Below are 21,096 nucleotides of genomic sequence, written 5' to 3'. Positions count from 1 at the left end.
TAAATCATAAAAAATATTAACATTTAAATATTACTTTGTTATATTAGTGATTTAGAATTAATATATTGTATATTATATAACTTTAACTATATAACAAATTTTGTTATATTAATATAACTATATTAATTATATAACATGCGTCTGAATATCTCTTAAGCAAACTAACCCTGAAACATACTCCTTTAACAATTTGGTTTTTAATGTACGATTTTCATAAACATCACATCCTTAGCGGCTGCCATTGTTGTTTCGCGGGCTGTGATGTCAGAACTCTAGCCTAGAAATCTAGACGCACCCTAGCGGCAGCAAATTTAATTTGCCCGCAAGTGTCTTGATGTGACAAGAAGACAAGTGTCTTGAAGACAAACATCTTGATGTGGGTCTGGCTTGTCAGGCTATCAGAACTCATAACTAGGAGTACATAGATTTTAATAGGAGTTCACGGGTGGGAAGTCATGGGGGTGACTGAAGTTGGTCCCCCACCCAACGCCAAACTTCGGCAAAATAGTCTGAACCCCCACAAGCTCCAAATTTCCCCAAATAGTCTCAATCGTTTGTGCTTATTTTTTGCTGATTTGTGCCACTAAATGTTTTGTTTGCTTCCGTTTTTAAAATATTGGACTTTAAATTATAGACGATGACATCACCCCCAACACTCCAAATTTACCCCCCAAATAGTCTTGATTGTTTTGCTCTGTTTGTGCCAGTAAAATTGTAATTTGTGCTGCTTCCATTTTTAAAATATTATACATTTAATTATAGACAATGATATCACTCAGCCCCCTCACATGCTCCAAATTCACCCAAACTTTTGTTTGTGCTTCTTATGTGCTGGTTTGTGCCATAAAACATTTTGTTTGTGCTGCTTCTGTTTCTAAAATATTAAATGAATATTTTAGAGAATGACGTTAACAGCCCCCCTCAAGCTCACAATTCATTTGTCTTAATCATTTGTGCTTTGTTTGTGCTGGTAATATTTTCATTTGTGCTTCCGTTTTTAAATTTTAGACCATTGTTGTTTTACGGGCTATGTGACGTCAGAACTTGTAACTGGGAGTACATTGATTAAGTTCACAGGTAGAAAGTCATGGGTTTGACTGCCATTCTAGACCACTTTAACGCGTTGAAGGTTGGAAAAACACGGGTTACAGATTGCCTGGAATGCGGCATAATGACACACCTGTGAACAATGATCAAACAAGGAACCAATGACAGAACGGAACAGAGACCACATCACTAAATAAACTAATGACAACATGACAAGAGTTTAGGGAATACATGACAGTGGAGGACATGGCAGGATCACATGACAAATAGGAACACCTAAATAAACTTGAAAATAAAAGACATGAAACATGAACAAAACCCCAAACCATTACAAATATTGTAGGCTATTTTATTTTATTTAGTTAACAATGTCAGCCCTGATAAATTACATTTTATTTATTTGTTATTGTAAATTGTAATAATATTTCACAATACTGTTTTTACTTTATTTTTGATTGTGTAAATGCAGCCCAAAATAATGTATAAATCATCAATGTTGTCATGAGCGCACGTATATGATTTGCTTTCTCCGTTTCTATTTTCATAGTTTGATGAGCACCAGTGAGTGTAATGAGTACATCCCCTTAGAGACATGTATAAACAAACAGACACAAAGAGCTGAAAATACCTGGAAGTCCTGTACAGTTCTCTCTGAGTGTTCCTCAATTATGTACTAACCTTTCGAAATAACCTTGGGGATTGGACCTATGGGATGTAATTAGTAACTTGCGTCTTCCTTCTAACAAGCAGCTATTTTGGATCTCCTTTTGTTTGATTGTGATGCTCAATGATTTGACACCCTCCAAAAATGTCCCCGTGCAAAACATTTCCTGCACATACAAAAATATATCCAATGTCTTTTGGCCATACAACTTCACAAGTCACAGTGCAAAGACATTTTCCAAACGGCCGTTCCTGCCAAATACGCATTTTTGTGGAATGTTGGGTTTTGAAGGTATGAGATTTCAAACCATATGGTGGGCATCAGCAGCTGTCAGTCTTCCAATAATGATTGCCAATCAATACAACACACCATCTGATGTTTAACTAAAAGGATTTCCATTAAAAAAAGAAGAAGAAGGAAAAAAAAGTGTCTGAGTTGAGTACGTGTCAGCAGAATGATGTTGAGGATGAAAAACCTGAGCCATTTTTTTCTCCTCTGAGTGTTCCGAATGGTTCTGCTCGGCTGAGGTAGACTGAGGCTCCAGGAAACTTTCATTCCAGGGTCCTCCTGAGGCCTGGTGGAGACCCAAACGCAGCATATCTAGGAGCCGTAACAAGATAGGCGCAATGGGACACAGCAGTGCTGTCTGAGGTTTATTACCCTTCTCCAAACAGAACTGTTGCCCTTTACTTAATCTATATTGACCCTCAGGTGTTCAAGACAGAAGGCATTCAGTAGCCAAGAGAGTATTGCTAATATGCTTTGTATTTAAGCACATATTAATAAAAAAAATCAGGCAGTGGCTCTAAAGTGATTCACCAGAAAAGCTTCATAAGAAGTCCAGATTTTCTGACTCTAGGATTTTCCATGATGAATTAACTGTCACCCTCAGGAGCACCGGCTAACTTTTTGCGGTCAGGGGCCTAATGCAATTCCGAGGGCAGCCATTGTGTTCTGAAACTTTGAAGCATTCCCAGGATATTTTGCCTCCCGGAATCCATGCCGATTGTTAATGTGTTCACCATTCTCCATTATATATTCACATATGTGTTTCATTGGCCTCATGCGAATATATGGTTTTCCACCGGCAGTGTCAATGACAAAACCATCAGTGCTGGTGAAATATGGTGTTAGTTGGTTTATTCTGAAACCAAATATCGATTTATTTTGTGCAACTGTGATTTATTTGCTTTTTTCATTGAAGATGTTCTGTTTTTCTAATAACCACGAGTAGCTATCAGTATCCACCAACACAGAGGAAGAAAAACAGACTGTTCTGAACTGAACTGAAGCTCAATTACATGCAGCTTAAAAATGGCAGTAGTGTTAAGCATATTAAGAACCTTCCATTGGAAGAACATATTGTTTTAATGATTGAAAAAGAGGATTGTAAGAATATTGGAGTCTGTTTGAGGTCAGTGGGTTGCCTCCAGCTAGACAGCCAGAGATCGTGGAAATAATGAGAGTTTTGACATCATGACTCGCTCCCTCTATTTCAGACTTTTTCCTCTTTATTGGTCTCTTACGTAGCGATTTAGCTGGCAAAATATGGATATCTGATCATCTTTTAATTCCTTTTCCACTTCACAATGCTCAAAACCTTCTTGCCCCCTTCTCCCTCATAAGCAGGTGTCTGCCTGGCAACGTCTCTGGCAGTCCGTTGTGTTTATTATCAAGGTGAAGAGTTAGAAAGACATTGATTGCACTGGAATCTTCATTAAGGGATCTAATTATCCGTTTATAAAGCCAACATTGCCTATACTTTCCACTGATGGCCATGCATAGAATTAACCCTTAAATTCATGAATGTTTTGCCAATTATTATTATGTATTTAGGTCTTTATAGCGACTCGGATCTACATCTAACATGAATGGGGCTCTACCTGTCACGATAATATGAAACTCTTCTGATATTAGAGTAACAATTACAGAAGAATTCAATAAAGCATATTTTGTTACCTTTTGGAGGGTTCAGTTTGAGCAGATGTTTTATACCATCATCACTGTCCTCATCAGAGCTCATTTCCCAGTACATTCAGCATCTGGCTCATATTCGCGATCTCAAACATATTTTCAAAACTATAATTTTCAACAGCTTTAAAATCAATATTTTGATCTCTGACAGCTTCTTCACCAGGGGTGTATTCCACCAGACCGCAGGTTATGTGACAATAACTGGGTATGTTTAAGGATAAGTAAGTGGATAACCTCAACTTTCAGTTCCAAAAATGGAGGTAACTTTTAGGGTAGACTATGTAGCCATAAAGCAACTCACTCTCTAAACATAACCTGCTCGCATGAGCAGGTTATGTTCCAGGGTTAGTTTGCTTAAGAGATAAGCAAACTAATTAAGAGATTCCAATCTGTAACCTGTGAAACTCGTGACTTCCCACCCGTGAACTAGATCAATGTACTCCCAGTTATGAGTTCTGACGTCACATATATAGCCCGCGAAACAACAATGGCAGCCCCTACGGATGCGATGTTTATGAAACTCGTACATTAAAACCAAAATCTTTTATCAAAATAAGGTATTGCTCTAATGTTATTTATCTGCAAATGTTATGCATTATCAGCAGCTTTTCGAGCGTTAGCTCGTTTTGAGTCAATTAACTGCAAGAATAAATTATTACCAAATACATTTCCAAATATTCAAATAATATAAAATAAAAGGTATTACAGTTTCTTTTGCCGTACGTGCCTTTTTATCTTCAATCTTCAATCTTCAATCCTCAAATAAGCAAGGAGTAAGCACCTTTGGAGATGAAAAATGATAGTAAAAAAAAAATATTTTTTTTCTTGCATAAGCCCCATTCGGTCCACCATGCTTTGTTTATAGCTACCGCAATTTCTTGCGCTCAGGCAGTTTGTCGTGACTTTTGCTTGGAATGCTACAACATCGTGAGTTGAGGTTTGAAGTCGTATAACTTACAGGCTCCAAAAAACCTATCTGGAAAGCAGCATTACTCACAGATGCAATTTTTTAACCAGCATACCTAGGTTTGGGTTAATCAACCGAGAGTTCAAAGTATATGTGATGGTAAGTTAACCTTACTTTCAGGAATACCCCCAATTCACTATCTAGTTACTAATTTGACTGCATTCAGTACTTGCTCTGCACAGTCTGCAGTAAATCGCTGAGCCATTTTCATGTTTTGCTGATTTTACTATTCTTTTGTTTTCTGCCTGCGGTAACTATGAGTGAAACTTCATCATTGTGTATCAGACATTTTCACCTTGTTGAATAAGGGTGAATTGCACTTATTCAGTCATCAAAGAAAGATTAAATTATTGTTGTGCAAAAAATATATACTTACACTGATACACACCATTGGTCGTTATTTTTTTTTAAAACAAAAATGAATGGGAAAACAGCCATTCTTTTATAATTGTATATATTTTTTATTAATGAATTGATTCTTTTTTTAAAGGAATTGATTGAAGAATACCAAGGTTGATGTCTAACTTAAAAAAAGAATGAGGAGGAGGGTGAATGGCCTCCTGTGTCACTAAAGACCTGAGGTATGCATTTAAAGGGTTAGTTCACCCAAAAATGAAATTTAATTTATTAAAAAAACAGAAACTCTTCCGGTTTTGTTTTGAATCCTCAAATAAAGATTAAAATGGTCATGAATCACGTTTTGATTCATGATTCAGATTGCGTGTCATGGCAAACTGTTGAAATCACGTGACATTGGCTTTCTGAATCAGTTGATTCATGGCCGTTCAAATCTTTATTTGAGGAACACGGAAGAGAAGACAATGCTGAATAAAGTCGTAATTTTTGTTACTTTTGGACCAAAATGTATTTTCCTGATGTTGCAGGAAATTATTTCCATGTTGCATATGGACAACTTTGATGATGTTTTCATTACCTTCTGGACGTGGACAGTATAGTGTGCATACACTTACATTCAAAGGACAGAAAGCCCTCGGGCTAAATCTAAAATATCTTAAACTGTGTTCCGAGGATGAACAGAGGTCTTACGTGTGTGGAACGACATAGGGTAAGTCATCAATGAAAGAAATTACATTTTTGGGTGAACTAACCCTTTAAGGGTTAAAGGACAACTCCGGGGAATTTTTAAGTTTATCTTGATCGTTATACCTTTGTGAGTACAGTAGAATAGAAAAAAAAACAAAAAAAAGAAATAGAAAAAAAACTAACCGGATTGGTGCTTGCAACACGGAGCTATTACAGTTAATGCCCAGAGCCCCCACTCAACTAAAACAGCAGCTTTGGGGGCATAAACGTAAAGGGTGTCTTTGTGGCTCTTAACTGACACAAAATGCAATTAAAATGTCTGTCCAACATGAACAGGGCCCTTACATGACAACGAGATGCGTTTAGCCACTTAGCCATTGTTTAAATTCACCTTAATACACTGTAAAATACACTGTTGTTGGTTTAACTTAAAAAAGTAAGTAACCTGGTTGCCTTAAAATTTTGAGTTTATTGAAATTAAAAATTTGAGTTGATACAATGAAGGAAATTTGTTTAATAAGTAGAAACTCAAAATATTATTTTATCTGAACCACATAAAAAAATTGATAAATCATGAAAATATCACTATTTAGCATGTTTCACTGCGTCATCAGAAATAAAACACACACAATTACCCAATATGCTTACAAAATCTTTTAATAATATTTTAATAAAGGTCGAATCTCAAAAAATTTTCATTGTATTAACTCAAAATTTTAAGGCAACCAGGTAACTTTTTTTCTAAATAATTTTTTACAGTGTAATGTTTTAGACGGCTAGCTCTAGTCTCACGCTGAAGTCCCGTGGGAACTCAGTTGTAGCTAGAAAAAAGGCAAATAGCCCAGTTGGGAAGAGTGTGTGTAAAGCATGATTATTTTATTACTGCACATCTTTCCTCAAGGCGTGTGTGCCCAAATGGAAGGATAAATAAAGTTTACATTACTTAGTGGTTGCACCCGTCTTCGACCACAGAATGGCATTTTTCTTCAACTGGCCCCGCTGTGTTGTCTGTGTAAGCTAGTCATCCTTGTCAAAGCGTTCGCTGCAAATTCTGTTGCCACAATTCGGAAAGGCACAAACGCGAACCATTTCTTCTTCACTTGTGAGCCCGATCGGATCCTCACTCTAGTGATGTCCGGTTCACGAACGAATAGTTCTTTTTAACCGGTTCTTTTTAGTGAACCGGGTGAACCAGTTCACCAAATCGGACTGAATCGTTCTAAACGGTTTGCGTCTCAAATCAGCGCTGATCACAAGTTACTTTAGTTACTCACTTTCTGACATGAGTGACAGTCCCTCCGACTAGAAATAAACAAATGTCTTGAATTATATGTTGTATTCGACCCGGGACGAGCGCTGTGTGAACAAAAGCCGAAACTAATGCCGCAACGTGTACGTAGTTATCGTGCAACTCCTAGAGCTTGTTTTTTCAATAATACAACCCTGCATGGCTAGAAGAGCTCGTCGGTGTTTTAAACGCAGAGTGTTCGTATACAGAAGAAACTAAAATTAAACAAGCAGAAATGTGTGCAAACTGGACACAAGTCGAGACCACAGAGCTCCTTACTATCCGCGCTGAAGCTGAGATCGCCATTATACGTCACATTTGGATGTTACGTGTCAACTCGATCCGGGACCGTTACAGGTTGTGTGTGAAACGGTATTTCGCTGGCAGTGTGAATGGACCAAATCTAGCGGCCCGGGAACAAATGCCGGGTCGCATTATTCGTGTATTTGCCGGAATCGCAGTGTGAAAGGGGCTTATGAGAGATGCGACGTCTGTGAAAATGCATTGTCAGGCAGGCTACAGATATCGATCTTCACAATGCGTGCCTCTCAATCTGCTCCGTCAGTAGTCAGGGCACTGATCAGGGAGTCAGTCCATTGACTTACCGGTGTGTCCTGATCAGTGCCCTGAATACTGAGCTAGGGAGCTGATTAAGACGCACCTAATATTAGCCCCTCGTCTTGTCTTCTTAAGAGGGTCGCACCCAAGCTTCGAATCTCAGCTCTGCGCAGCACCTTATTTATACTTTTGCATTTCTCAGCGGCGCGATCCTCCACTGACTGCGCGCGCTCCTCCCCAAATGGATGAGGCGTTTATACTTGACGTGCTCGTTATTGTGCTATTCTTTGAAACGACAGAGGGCGATTAGGAGTAATTGTTCTATAAACCAACGGGTCGAGAAGAAGTGGGCTAACATGCACAGGTGATGATATTTATTTTAGTATATTTCACTAAAAACCACACCACAAAAGAATCGTGTAAAACTCAGTAAACCTTGGCTTGATATTATTACTTGTGACATGAGAACAAAATATGCACTAAATTAACTATCTCTTAAGTATTTCCTAATTTCAATAAACTTTAGTGTCGTGATTTATTTATTTATTTGCTTAAACCTGGATCTTTATTTAAAATGGCTTATTTCTAATTTTGTAGGCTCATTTAGTAAACATAAGCACCTAATTTGTGTGCAAACTGGGTTTGGGATGAGTGTGATGGTGTGATGAGACGTCATGCTCGGCTAGAATCGCTGAGAACTCGTTCATCTTCGGATGCGGGAATTACAAAAAAATGTGTATTATTTTGTTGTATGGTGATATTTTTGCAAATGTTTCTTAAAAAAATCAAAGATATTTGTCCACTTGAACGATCACTTTAAATTGAAAACGGTTTACATAAAGCAATTATATTTCAAACAGATGGAATTAGAAAAATACAGGCCTGTCTCTAATAAAAGCCTGCTTCAAATAAAAGTCCCCATCGGCAGTTCAGGTAAATAAAGGCCCCGGTCTTTATTTGAGGAATTACGGTATGTTAGACAGACATTTCAGATACATTTTGTGTCTGTTAAGAGGCACAAGACACCCTTTACGTTTATGCCCCCATAGCTGCCATTTTAGCTGAGTGGGGGCTCTGGGCATTAACTTTAACAGCTCCGTGTTGCAAGGACCAATCCGGTTAGTTTTTTTTAAAGCCTGTACTAGGGGTTGAACGAATTCTAATTTTTTTAAGTCGACATTTATGTGGTGAAAGTCGAATCGACGTCGACTAGTCGCTGATGTCATTCATAAACAAATAAGCCTGAGACTCGAACACGGGTCTTCTTGTGCACAGATATGGCTTATTACACAGCACAGCCCATGAGGTTATTGGTCCTAAACAACAGCTTTTGTATCAGTTATTTTGTCTTATGGTCGTTATATTTCTCACAGATTTATGATCGTTGTGAATAAGAATACAGATAAAGTAGCACAATAAAGATTACATGCATATGAATGCATTAGTGAGTGATTGCGTGTGAATGAATTCTACCTGCCAGTGTCTCTCTACTAATAGTGAAGCTGTGAGTTGTAGTAGAACTTTTCAGTTTCTAAGCTATTTTATTGATAAATCACAGAGCAGTGTTGACAATACATTTCTGGCTACTGAATGGTTTTGTGAGAAGCACGCGTTATCTCCGCGTGATGTGCGATTGGCTATGTGTGTGCGTTGCAATGCAGCACACATATTAGTTTAGTGCGGTGATTAACTTACGTGTACAATAAGCGTGCATTCTCCCGATCAATTTTGAGCATCCAGATGGTTTAATCAAACATGTCTTGTGGAGAACTCTCGGCCCATACTGCATTTATTTGTCATTTTTAACTGTTGAAAGCAGAGCCTGCGTGTCAGTAAAATTGCTTCTCCTGTTGCGCCCTCTATAGGCCAGCGACTGGTCAACATCAAAGCATTGAAATCGACTGGTCAGTGGTGGTACAACCCCCAGTCCTAGCCTGTACTCACAAACAGATAAACTTAAAAATTCGCCGGAGTTGTCCTTTAAAGATTTTTTAGGGTCCCACAGCAATACAGTTTGCTGTATTATCCCTATTTTAATTCCTTTCTATGTAAAGCACTTTGAATTGCCATTGTGTGTGAAATGTGCTATATAAATAAACTTGCCTTGCCTATTATAAGAGCACCACTTAGTGTTTTAGCATTTAGCACCGTTTTTTTAATTCCTATTTGAATTCCCATTTTCTCTAAGTACAAACAAGTGGACGAGGGAATTCATGTGATTTATAAAACAGAAACATTCTTACTCTTCAAAGACAACAACGGTTGTTTTTGGTGTAATCACAGGACAGACAGATTTCCTGTCTGTGGGCAGCAGATGTTATTTTTAAAACTATTTTGTCACAAATGAACACAGATCTGGATTGTTTCAATCAATTCTGCCTCAACAGGATTTTTTTGTTTTGTTTTGTTTTATCAGAGAGCCAAAGTAAATGTTTAAAGTTCTGTTGTAAATGGAAAAGCTGATAACAAAGACTTTCTGAGCTTGCTATCTTTTTCATGCCATTCTTTATCATGTTATGAGGAATTCCACGAAACCCGCAACATTCCATTCATGGCTTTACATATAAAGCAGACCATACAGTTGAAGATATCTGTTTTGCAAGGAAACAAATGTCGTTTGACTTGACCCTGTCATTTTCCCCCATGTTTTGAAACATGGATTACTGGAACGTATTAAATGGTCTCTAAGATGTGGCTTTGTCTTCAAACCATCCGGTTCACAATGTTAAACGAGCTGAAAATGAACAAAAAAGTGTGTGCATTGTATCCTGCAGACATGTGACTACTCTGTTGTTCTCTTTGAAGGGCAGGGAGTAATTCAAGACTGAGATGGAGACAGCTTAGATGGTTTGAGCCCTTGAAAAAATCTCCTTGAAGGAAATGGGCTATAACTTGGTGAGATGGAAAACTTTAATGGTAACTTTTCTCAAGGTGAAATTTCCTTGGGAATACATTCTGCTAAATTTGTTTACCACGTGGTCTTGACTAATAGTTTCATGATGTCTAATGAATGATGAGTGGCTGCTGCCTCCTGCTCGGAGGCCGCTGTAGGGTCGGCCTCGCTCGAGAGCCTTGCCGCTTTAAGTCAATAAACAAAAGATGGAACCTATTAAATCCGTATTGAATGAACTCAACACCTTGTTTTTATAAAGCTCATTATTATTGGATGACATACTGCCTCAAGGTAATGTGTGTCTAAGGTATGTGTGAGGTAAAGGCGCTAACGGCCATAAAGCAGGTTTTCTTATTTTTAAATCTCTTTTTGACAAATCACGGCCAAGTGTTTAAGAATGATATAGGCTACATCAGCAACTGTGGGATGCGACTTGTGATGCTCTGGTGGGTCGCGCAAAGTGTAAGATGCGCGTTTATGTCATGTAAGAATTATAGTCCCTTTCACAGACAACACTTAGATTAAGTAGCTTTTATAAACGTGCCTTTGAAAAAAAAAACATTACTGGTGTGAATTCTGAGACAAAACAATGGCACTGCCATATTTTAACATATCCCAGCAAGCAATAGCCGTCATTTCCCCATCTCGGTTAACTATAGACACAATATAGTCCAGCTATGAGTAACCCATTTCTATGGGCAAAATATCTTTGAATTTGGTTACATTTAGTTTTTGCTGAAATAACTTGTGAGATATTCCATCATGTAAGCAAAGTAAACAGTGATTGCAAGATGTTTGGATTTATTTCTTTGACATGTTCATGTTCTAGATGACCATGGTTATTCTTGGGCTATGGTTAGACGCCTGTCAAATTTTGCCTTGTCCATTTTAGCCTAGACATCAAGGCTGGATGGCTAGACGTCTTTTAACTGCAACATTGCTTGCTGGGATGTCACAGTAAAGTTGATTTCAGTTAAAAACATGCTCAAACATGCATTTTAGTCCAGGACCGGACTTAAGCATGGTCTGTGAAACCAAAAGGAAAGTTTTCAAATTCAGTGAACAAGTTTGTTCATGGCTGTAATTTGTATTTAAATTTTTCTGCCATGACTCACCACAAGTGTTTTGCAGATCGCAACAGCGTTTCTTTTTTTAGAGGTGGCGTTACTCACATGTGGCAGCACAAAAAAATACAAATACAGTAGCCACATTTAAATACTACATATTAGATAGTCTAAGTATATAATGCCAATGTGTTAGTCGGATCTCTAGAACATCAGTCTGGTCTGGTGCACCCCTCTTCACCTAAACTGTGCTCTAGTCCGTTACTCACCTGAGTGTAGATTTGCAGTGTTATTGAATTATTGTTATCTGTAGTTAATAATTCCAGAGTAAGTCAGAATAAAATCAAATGTAACAATTTATTATTAGTCAAGTAAATGTATCATGTCATTTACATAATCAATTAAAAGATAATCAATACATAACATCAAATGCTCTGAAGTAAAAAGTAAAAGATGGATATCTGAAAATTGCAAGAAGTCACTCAGCATTACAGGCTGACCTGAGTTAAGGTTCACGCCCTGATCTTTCTGCAACATCTCATTAACTGCCAGACCAAGAAAGAAACCTTTTCAAATGTAAACATGAGTTCACAATGGGATATTGCAATAATCAAGTCCTGTAAACCTGTAATTTAAACTATGTTTACATTTGAAAGAAGTTTCTGTCTTGGTCTGAGTGTTTAAGGAGATCGGGTGATCCTTTATTCAGGTCAGCCCGTCTTCTAGACACTCATTGCTATGTAATTTCACGTATCCATATTTTACTCTTTATTTCAGAGCATTTGATGTTATGTATTGATTATCTTTAAATTGATTATGTAATTGGCATAATACATTTACCTGACTAATAAATTGTTGCATATGATTTATTTTAACTTACTCTGAAACTGATTTTAGTGTATTATGATGTATCCTTTGTTACTGCAAATCTGCGACCAGGGTTAAGTACATATTAGATCTTGGACTGTATGGAGCATGGGACACATATGCCGAGATTCTAGATTTCTGACTAACCGCTTGACTTGAACTAAGTTGTGATGCATTCGCATATAGGGGGCCAGATAAAATACTATTGAAATAATATGGCATTATTTTATGGTACTGGCCATAACCTCTGGTAACTTTTTGAACTTTAACTAAGTGGTTATATAGGCGACTAGCGTATACGTACATGGGTAAGATTCAACAATAGCATGCTAGGGAGGCATTGTTAAATCGCTTTAGCCATAACCTCTGGTTAATGATCAGACTGGTGAGTTTGTAATCATTTATCCAGTCTTACACCTCTCTATGTGGGACCTAGCATGAAAAAGTGTTCAAGCATTAGAGTGTGCTACTAACAACACCAAGGTCATGGGCTCAATTCCCAGGGAATGCATGAACTAATAAAATGTGAATGCAATGTCGCTGTGTATAAGTGTCTGTCTGATGTAAAAAGCTATGGAAATATTAATCTATACCACTCACGGTACCACCAGGAGTTTTAATTAACCCTTACACCTCAACTGGTGTCCTTTACTGCTCCCTGTATGGTTCAAATGTGTGTAGACATGTTATTGCATAATAGGTCTGAGGGGAAAAAATAACATAGGATTAGTTAAGATCCTGCGAAATACTAAGGGACTGCCTTTGATGGCAGTGAATCAAGAATTTTTCAAACAGTAGAAGGTTCCAAAAGGAGTATGCTTAGAGCTTTGCAGTAGCAAAGTAACGTGATCTCAAGTATAGTGATACTTCTGTTAGCAATGTAACCGGACACTAAGCCTGCCAAGCACTCTTATCCCAAGGGGGACCAATGAGATATTTTGAGGACTTTAAGTTCATAGACTACTAGCAGACACCAAACACTTGAGTTTTTTCTTTATATCTTGGCCTTTGTAAACTATTTTGGGTTGTCTAGACCATTCATATTGTGATATTCATAGAGATGTCTGTGATTTGATTCTTTTCATAAAGCATCCCTGCTGAAGACTCCACAACAAAGACCTCAACCACAGCAGGGAAGAAAGCTCTGAGGAATGTGAAGGTTTCTCAATCTAAGTAAGTAAATCTACAGAGAGAATGAGCAGATGCTATCTAGATCAGTCGCAACGGGGCAAGCATATGCTATGCACATCAGTTAGGAGAGGGGCTGAGGTAATAAAGAAACTAGAAGTCATTGCAGACTTTCATACCTGGCTTGAGGACCTGAGTGAGACGGTTTTATAGATCAAAGCCTCCTACAGTCACAACTGAAAAAACAGAGAAGGATGGAGGAGGCCAGGATAAATGGGTACTTTTGTCTAAAGAATAAAAACCGGGGGAGAAAAAACAGAAAGGAGAGGAAAACAAATGTTCAGAGTGCCGTGAAATTAGTTTGTTAGATGCATTAGGGAAAAACTGAGTAGATCATGGATAAAATAAGGAAAAAAATAAGATTTATTGGTTTATTCTCCACAGTAGGTCACATATGTGTGTTTTATTGACATTTTATCAACGACGTCACCATGATGATTCATTTCGAACTAATAAAGGAAATGTGTATACGTAGCGCTTCAGTGTTGGCTACAACCTCTGACTTGGAACAACTGATGACAGAATGAAATATGGGCTCTGCCTGTGTACTGAATTAGAAAAGAATTACATAACAGCCCATAAGCTTCCAGTTTTTCCAAACCCCTCTCCACCAACTGACATGCGTTGTATACTCCTGCAAACCCTTTGAAACAGTCCAAATGAACCATTTGAATAAAAATAAAAAAAACACAGCAAATGCACATTCCAAACCACCCAAGAGTCAATAGCAGTATTTTCCTGAAGACATTGTGAGCCAAAGGTCATCAACAAGGGTAGCAAAGGTTAGAAGACATTCCTACTAAATCAAATCTACTAGTGCAGACATCTCTAGTGACTTTCTGATCTCTTAACGTATGGTGTTGAGAAAATGGAAGACAGGATGTTAAAACACCCCCCCCAAAAAAAAAAAAAAAAAAAAGACTAACCCTGTTTCCCAGCATTCCTTATCAGGATGTTCCCTTAGGGACCATCACTTATGTGCATACGTCGGGCAGGGTCCTTCATGCTCTGCTGGGGGCAAACACAAACATACAAACAACATCCTCTGTTAGTCACATAGAATCTGGAGCTTTAACAGTAGGATGTGGAATAGTGCCTTTAGGCTAAACACTGTAGCTGTTGACTACGGTACAATTTTTTGGAAAAATACAAAAAACTACAGACCAATACAATTGAAAACATTAAAACAAAAAATATAGGCATTTTTTATTTTTTTATTGATGTTCTCAGTGATTGTTTGCATCCTGGCTGGTTGTATAAATATTTTTTGTTTTATAATAGTTTTTCTCAAGAACCTAAATTATATATATATCACAATGAAATAATATAACAGTTCCCAGTTCATTCAGACTTGGACATATGCCTACCTGAAAAATGACTAGCTGTTCAGGATTATTTCCCTTTAAAATTAAATTAACTCACCCTCAAGACATGTGTATATGTATTTCTTCTTTCTGATGAAAACACACTGAATTATATTAATACACTGATGTTTTCAAGCTTTATAATGGCAGTGAATGGGGCTCACGAGTTTGAAGCTTTCCATATTCAACGTAAAAAATTTTTTTAGGAACTGACGCATGCAACGTATGATGTAGGATGTAGCAAACTTTCAGAGGAATTATACTTTCTTCATAATATGGAAGGCGGTCTGGCGAAAGCTAGATATTTTACTTTATAAAGTTTTAATTATGGACATTTTTCTAACAAATCCCATCGATTCGCTTTAGAAGGCCTTTATCAACCCCCAGGAGCTGTGTAGAGTATGTTTATGATGGATGGATGCACTTTTCTGAGCTTCAAACTCGTGGGCTCCATTCAGTCCCAGTATAAAAGCTTGGAAGAGCCGGTTTATTTATTAATATAACTCCAATTGTGTTCATCAGAAAGAAGAAAGTCATACATATAGGATGACTTGAGGGTGAGTAAGGATGTTTTCACACTTGGGTCCTCTTTAAAAGAACCAAACTCAGACTCCTTTAAGTGGACCAAGAGGTGAACCAAGTGAAAAAGTACCTAGTTCTCTTTACGTTCACACTGTCCCTGTACCTAAAAGAGGACTCGGATCCTTTTTGGTCCACTTTAGTAAGAATGTGGTCCCAGACCCCTTTGTGTTCAGACGGTTGCTTTTTGGATCTAGTCCTGTTTGGTATATGATGGCTGACCCTATGGCTTTTAACATTTGATCCCATTCACTTACATTGTTTGTTCCTCCGTAACCAAGATATTTGTTTGTGAAGATTGTCTTAATGATATTGTAACAAATGCTGTTGAATTTAACTGCCTTAATTCTATGTGGCATTGATTCAACAAGGTGCTGAAAGCATTCTTTAGAAATGTTGGCCCATATTGATAGGATAGCATGTTGTAGTTGATGGAGATTTGTGGGATGCACATCGAGGGCACGAAGCTCCCGTTAACCATATGCCAAAGATGCTATATTGGGTTGAGATCTGGTGACTGTGGGGGCCATTTATTCAAGCTTTGTGACATGGTGCATTATTCTGCTGGAAGTAGCCATCAGAGGATGGGTACATGGTGGTCATTAAGGAATGGACAATGGTCAGAAACAATGCTCAGGTAGGCTGTGGCATTTAAAAAGGAGCCTAAAGTGTGCCAAAAAACACCCCCCACACCATTACACCACCACCAGCAGCCTGCACAGTGGTAACAAGGCATAATGGATCCATGTTCTTATTCTTTTTACGCAAAATTCTACCATCTGAATGTCTCCACAGAAATCGAGACTCATCAGACCAGGCAACATTTTTCCAGTCTTCAACTGTCCAATTTTGGTGAGCTTGTGTGCAAATTGTAGCCTCTTTTTTCTATTTTCTATTAGTCATCTGCTGTTGTAGCCCATATGCCTCAAGGTTGTGCGTGTTGTGGCTTCACAATTGCTTTGCTGCATACCTCGGTTGTAACGAGTTGTTATTTCAGTCAAAGTTGCTCTTCTTTCAGCTTGAATCAGTCGGCCCATTCTCCTCTGACCTCTAGCATCAACAAGGCATTTTTACCCACAGGACTGTCGTATACTTGATGTTTTTCCCTTTTTAACACCATTCTTTGTAAACCCTAGAAATGGTTGTGTGTGAAAATCCCAGTAACTGAGCAGATTGTGAAATACTCAGACCGGTCTGTCTGGCACCAACAACCATTTCACACTCAAAATGGCTTAAATCACCTTTCTTTCTCATTCTACATTCAGTTTGGAGTTTAGGAGATTGTCTTGACCAGGACCACAACACTAAATGCATTTAAGCAACTGACAATTGACTGGTTGATTAGATTATTGCATTAATGAGAAATTGAACGGGTGTTCCTAATAATCCTTTAGGTAAGTGTAAATAACATTATGACTAATATTGTGTTGGTCCCCCTTTTGCTGCCAAAACAGCCCATTTTTCAGCACCTATTGAGGCATGGACTCCACTAGACCCAGAAAAAAGGCTTGTTTGAGATGCGCCTTGCCTCGCCTTAAATAAAGGCGAGACTAGGCGACTGCAGTGAGGGGAGGAGTGAAAAAAGTGCAGGCAAGCCGGACAGTTCTCTCTTCTCGTAGTGGATCAGACACCTGCGAGATCAGTTGCGGATATCGCGGGATTCACACTCGTGCGCTCTGTTGCTGATAAACTGGATGTCATTTAAGTTCTGTTGCTTTTATATGAAAATAATTATGAACAAGACACCCAAAGTTTTTGTTATTTATTTCCATTCGAAAGGCCTGTTTATCAAGCATTTTTACTTTAATTACATACATGTTTTTATATATTTTTATTAATATGACAACAGTCACATAACCAACAGAGAGATCGCACTCTCCGAGAGTTTGAGAATATTCACACATCATTTATACACATAAAAACATGATATCAGAGTTTTAAAATCAAATATTTAAAAAAAGAACCATACATCACGGTTGTTTAAACCAATGAGCATTAAGATGTGTCGTCAGCAAGTCGTTTCCCATCATGCTTTTGCTCAGCGCAGTCGGTGGAGAGCAACTGCGCTCGACTGCAGAATCCGACACGTCCGCCTCGCCATCGCGAGAGATTTTTGACATACGTCAGCATGACATCAGAGCAAGGCGGACCGCCCTCGGACACATTTCTAACCGGCATGCATCTCGCGCTGATCACCGGTGATCGGTTCTGCACAGATTTTGCTCATCTCAAACAAGCCTATTGGCTCTCAAATCAATGACGTTTTAGAAGGGTGAAATGCCACCTCTATGTGTATGCTGCTTCTGTAGCCCCGCCCACTGACTCGTGGCGCAAAACTGATCGCGTTACTGAGAAATAAAGACGCTGAAGATAGCAAGATAATAGTTTGTAAACAAGACACAGTTCGACACTGGACTTGCAGACATTAAAATTAAAGGGACACTTCGCCGCTTTTTCATTTTAACTTCTTAATCCGCATCGGATCATGGGCAGGGAGTCTGACGCAAGTGGGCGTGTCTCTACTTATAATTACTTTTGTTTTATACAAACTGTTCAATCAACTATCACAAACTATGCATCACTTGAAAGCTAAAACACTCAAGATTCATGTTCTGAACTCGTTTTTGCAATAAATACACCAGAGAGGAAAGATTAATTTAAATGCTAAAGCAGTGGCTTTTTAAACATTAGCATAATAAGCGCGGTACTCATCTTTCATCTGACCATAGACCGTTAAAAAATATGGACGACTCGACATCATCCGTTTCCGCTTGGCAGATTTGAAGCTTTTAGGCGGCCTGTATGGCGCGGACATCTTGGGACCGAGTCTGAGCAGTAGCGATTTCGGGACCGGAGTTGCACAGTAGAGCGCAGGAAGTAGAGCAGGAAGTACAGCTGCGATATCAAAAGCCCGCCCACACAATTACAAAAGAAAACAATTAATTATGTTTGTGTGAAATAAACAGTTATGGAAATGTAGAAATTAAAGCTAAAGCTCCAATCTGCTCCCAAAAATTCAGAAAAAAGTCTGTTAGTGCCTCAGTGACAACTTCACTCAGAGAAGCCGTCAGTCTCAGCTGTCAATCATGACGTCACACCCCCCGTTTTTATAGCATCAAATAACTAACTAAAACTAAACTTATTTTAAAAACGAACACTTGAAATGAAATCATCGGGATGATAACTGCCTTCAGTGACATAAACTAACTTTGGGGAAAAAATATTTGAAGTGTAATTTTATTATTTAGTTTGCCTCGCATCCATTAGAAAACACAGAGGGGTGGCTATACTGGGACCGGTCACCGGGGGGCGATCGAGGCGCGAAAGCTTCAGTATCTGAGAGGGAAACTGCAGGCTTGCTCCTGACGTTCAGATCAGATCGGACGAATCCACGAAACAACAGGATACATGTCTGTGTAAGAGTCCACTCTTCAAAATGCATCCCACTTTTAATCTAAAACAACGAAAAAATAAGGGGAAAAAGCTAAAAATCCTCCGTTGTTTGCATTAGCGTTTTGCGTTAGAGTAATCAATCATGTCAATTTTCAATGAAATGGCGATAAATGATATTGATCATTGATGAAATGATAAATATATTTTAATCATTATTTTAACAATCTCCCCTGTACTATGGACTGTTCCGGTCATTAGCTGTTCCGAGCGCGTTACTGGCTGCAAAATCTGTCAGTCAAGCTCACCTGTACTTTTAGTTGGATAAGCCAGTCAATGCCTAGCCAATGCATAGCCAGCATAGATTTGATTGATGGATGTAGTAACGAATCAAAAGACATTATTTTGCGCAGTGTTTGTAAGAGATGCCGTAAGAAGCATTGATGAATACAGCTGTTCTTAGCTTCTCCATAGTATCCATTAGTATCCAGCGCGGCCTGCCAGTGTAAGCACACACACTTACCACACAACGCGCAGACTAAATGACAGACTTTATCAACTAAATTCGTTTTTTTTTACACTTGTAAATTCTATAAATAGTTGCTTTAATTGCTGCTTTAACTTTTAATTAAAATCTCATATTTTTTTCCATAAGGGAATAATAAAAAAATAAAAATGTGAGTCACTTACATGCATATTTCCCCTTGTTTTAATCTGTCCCTATACTACTTTGAGTTATTATGACTTTTGGGTAACATAATTTGAAGTGTCTAGTTTAAAATAAGACCAAATTTATGGATATAGACCAAAGGGTTTAGGAGCTGCAGACATTTTTATTTGGCGTATGTCGTTTTTTTTTAATTCTCAAAAAAAGGAGCGAGGGTTAAGCGGTAAACTATGTTATTCCCTTAACCAAAACAAGTTGATACATACCTCTCTCATCTGAGTGTGTGCACTTAAAGGAGAACTTAAAGGTGTATACTCTCTCATTTCTGACAATAGGGGGGAGGAGCAGATGTGAAGGAGGATTTTTCAGCTGGGACTTTTTACTGCGCCGAGTCAAAGTACTCTCAGTGTACTTTTCTGCCTTTTACTTTTCCAAGTGCTATTCCGCCATACATTATAGTTCTTCTTTTTAATCCGCTTAGAAAAGCGCCACGTTTTATTTTATGTCATCATACTTGATCGTTCAACTATTCGTGTAACTGTATTTGAATAGGGGAAATGTGGATGTGTTTGGTCGCTTCTAACTTGATCGCTGTTTGGTACCATAGTGAAATGAACTGGGCTTAGTGGGCTAAGCTAAATGCTATCAGATCGTCACCGCCCGTCAGAGCGATTAAGTGCACGCCCTCAGACGAGAGAGGTAGGTATTAAAGCGTTTTAGTTAAAGGAATAACAGTTTAATATGAAAAAGCGGTGAAGTATCCCTTTAAAACACAATGCTTTTCCTTCTATATTGGATCTGACAGGAATGGTGCAACACAATTATGTGAGTAAAACATGTTTTTTATATGCGATAGTAGCTATTGCATTGTTACAGGTCGTATTGATTATGTGTATGTGACGTGTCTAACACAGCATACCAGCAGCTGTCACAGGCTGGAGAATCCCTTATTTGTTGATTTATTGTGAGATCAGACTTCCAGGGCTTGCAAAGCCCAATGTCCCAGGGCTGTGTGTTTTCCAGACGGCTACCAAAACATAATTAACATTCATTTCTTGATCTCCGTTGTGTCTGTGTGTGTGGTCCGCGCATATATCCACCGATCAGGCGAGCCAAGTAATACAAAAATAAATAAATCACGGGTGAATGAGAGATAAATCATTGTGTTTGTTTGATAAATACATTTTAAGACTGAGCCCCGTAAGAGAATTACTCCAGCCACTTTCAAAACAATCCCTCCCTTATGTGAATTCAACTGACACGGGAGCAGAAGCTCATTAAATATGTTAATCTAATCCTAGCCGTGGGCGTTTACTTCTTCTTCAGCGGGGCACGCCCATCAAAACCCAGCATTTTAAAGAGAGCCTCAAAACCATTACTTATTAGTTATCATGTTTTTGAATGTAAAAACCACACAAACGTCATTAGTTGATCTCAGAAAACAGTATAAAAAAATAAACAAAGCCAGTTCATTACACCTTTAAGCGCTCTGAACGATTTGCTGGCGGAGTGATTCTGCTCTGAATCAAACCGCTAACGTTA

The sequence above is a fragment of the Pseudorasbora parva genome, chromosome 18, assembly GCF_024679245.1.
Source record: "Pseudorasbora parva isolate DD20220531a chromosome 18, ASM2467924v1, whole genome shotgun sequence".
NCBI classification, from domain to species: domain Eukaryota; kingdom Metazoa; phylum Chordata; class Actinopteri; order Cypriniformes; family Gobionidae; genus Pseudorasbora; species Pseudorasbora parva.
This window is presented reverse-complemented; position numbering follows the sequence as displayed.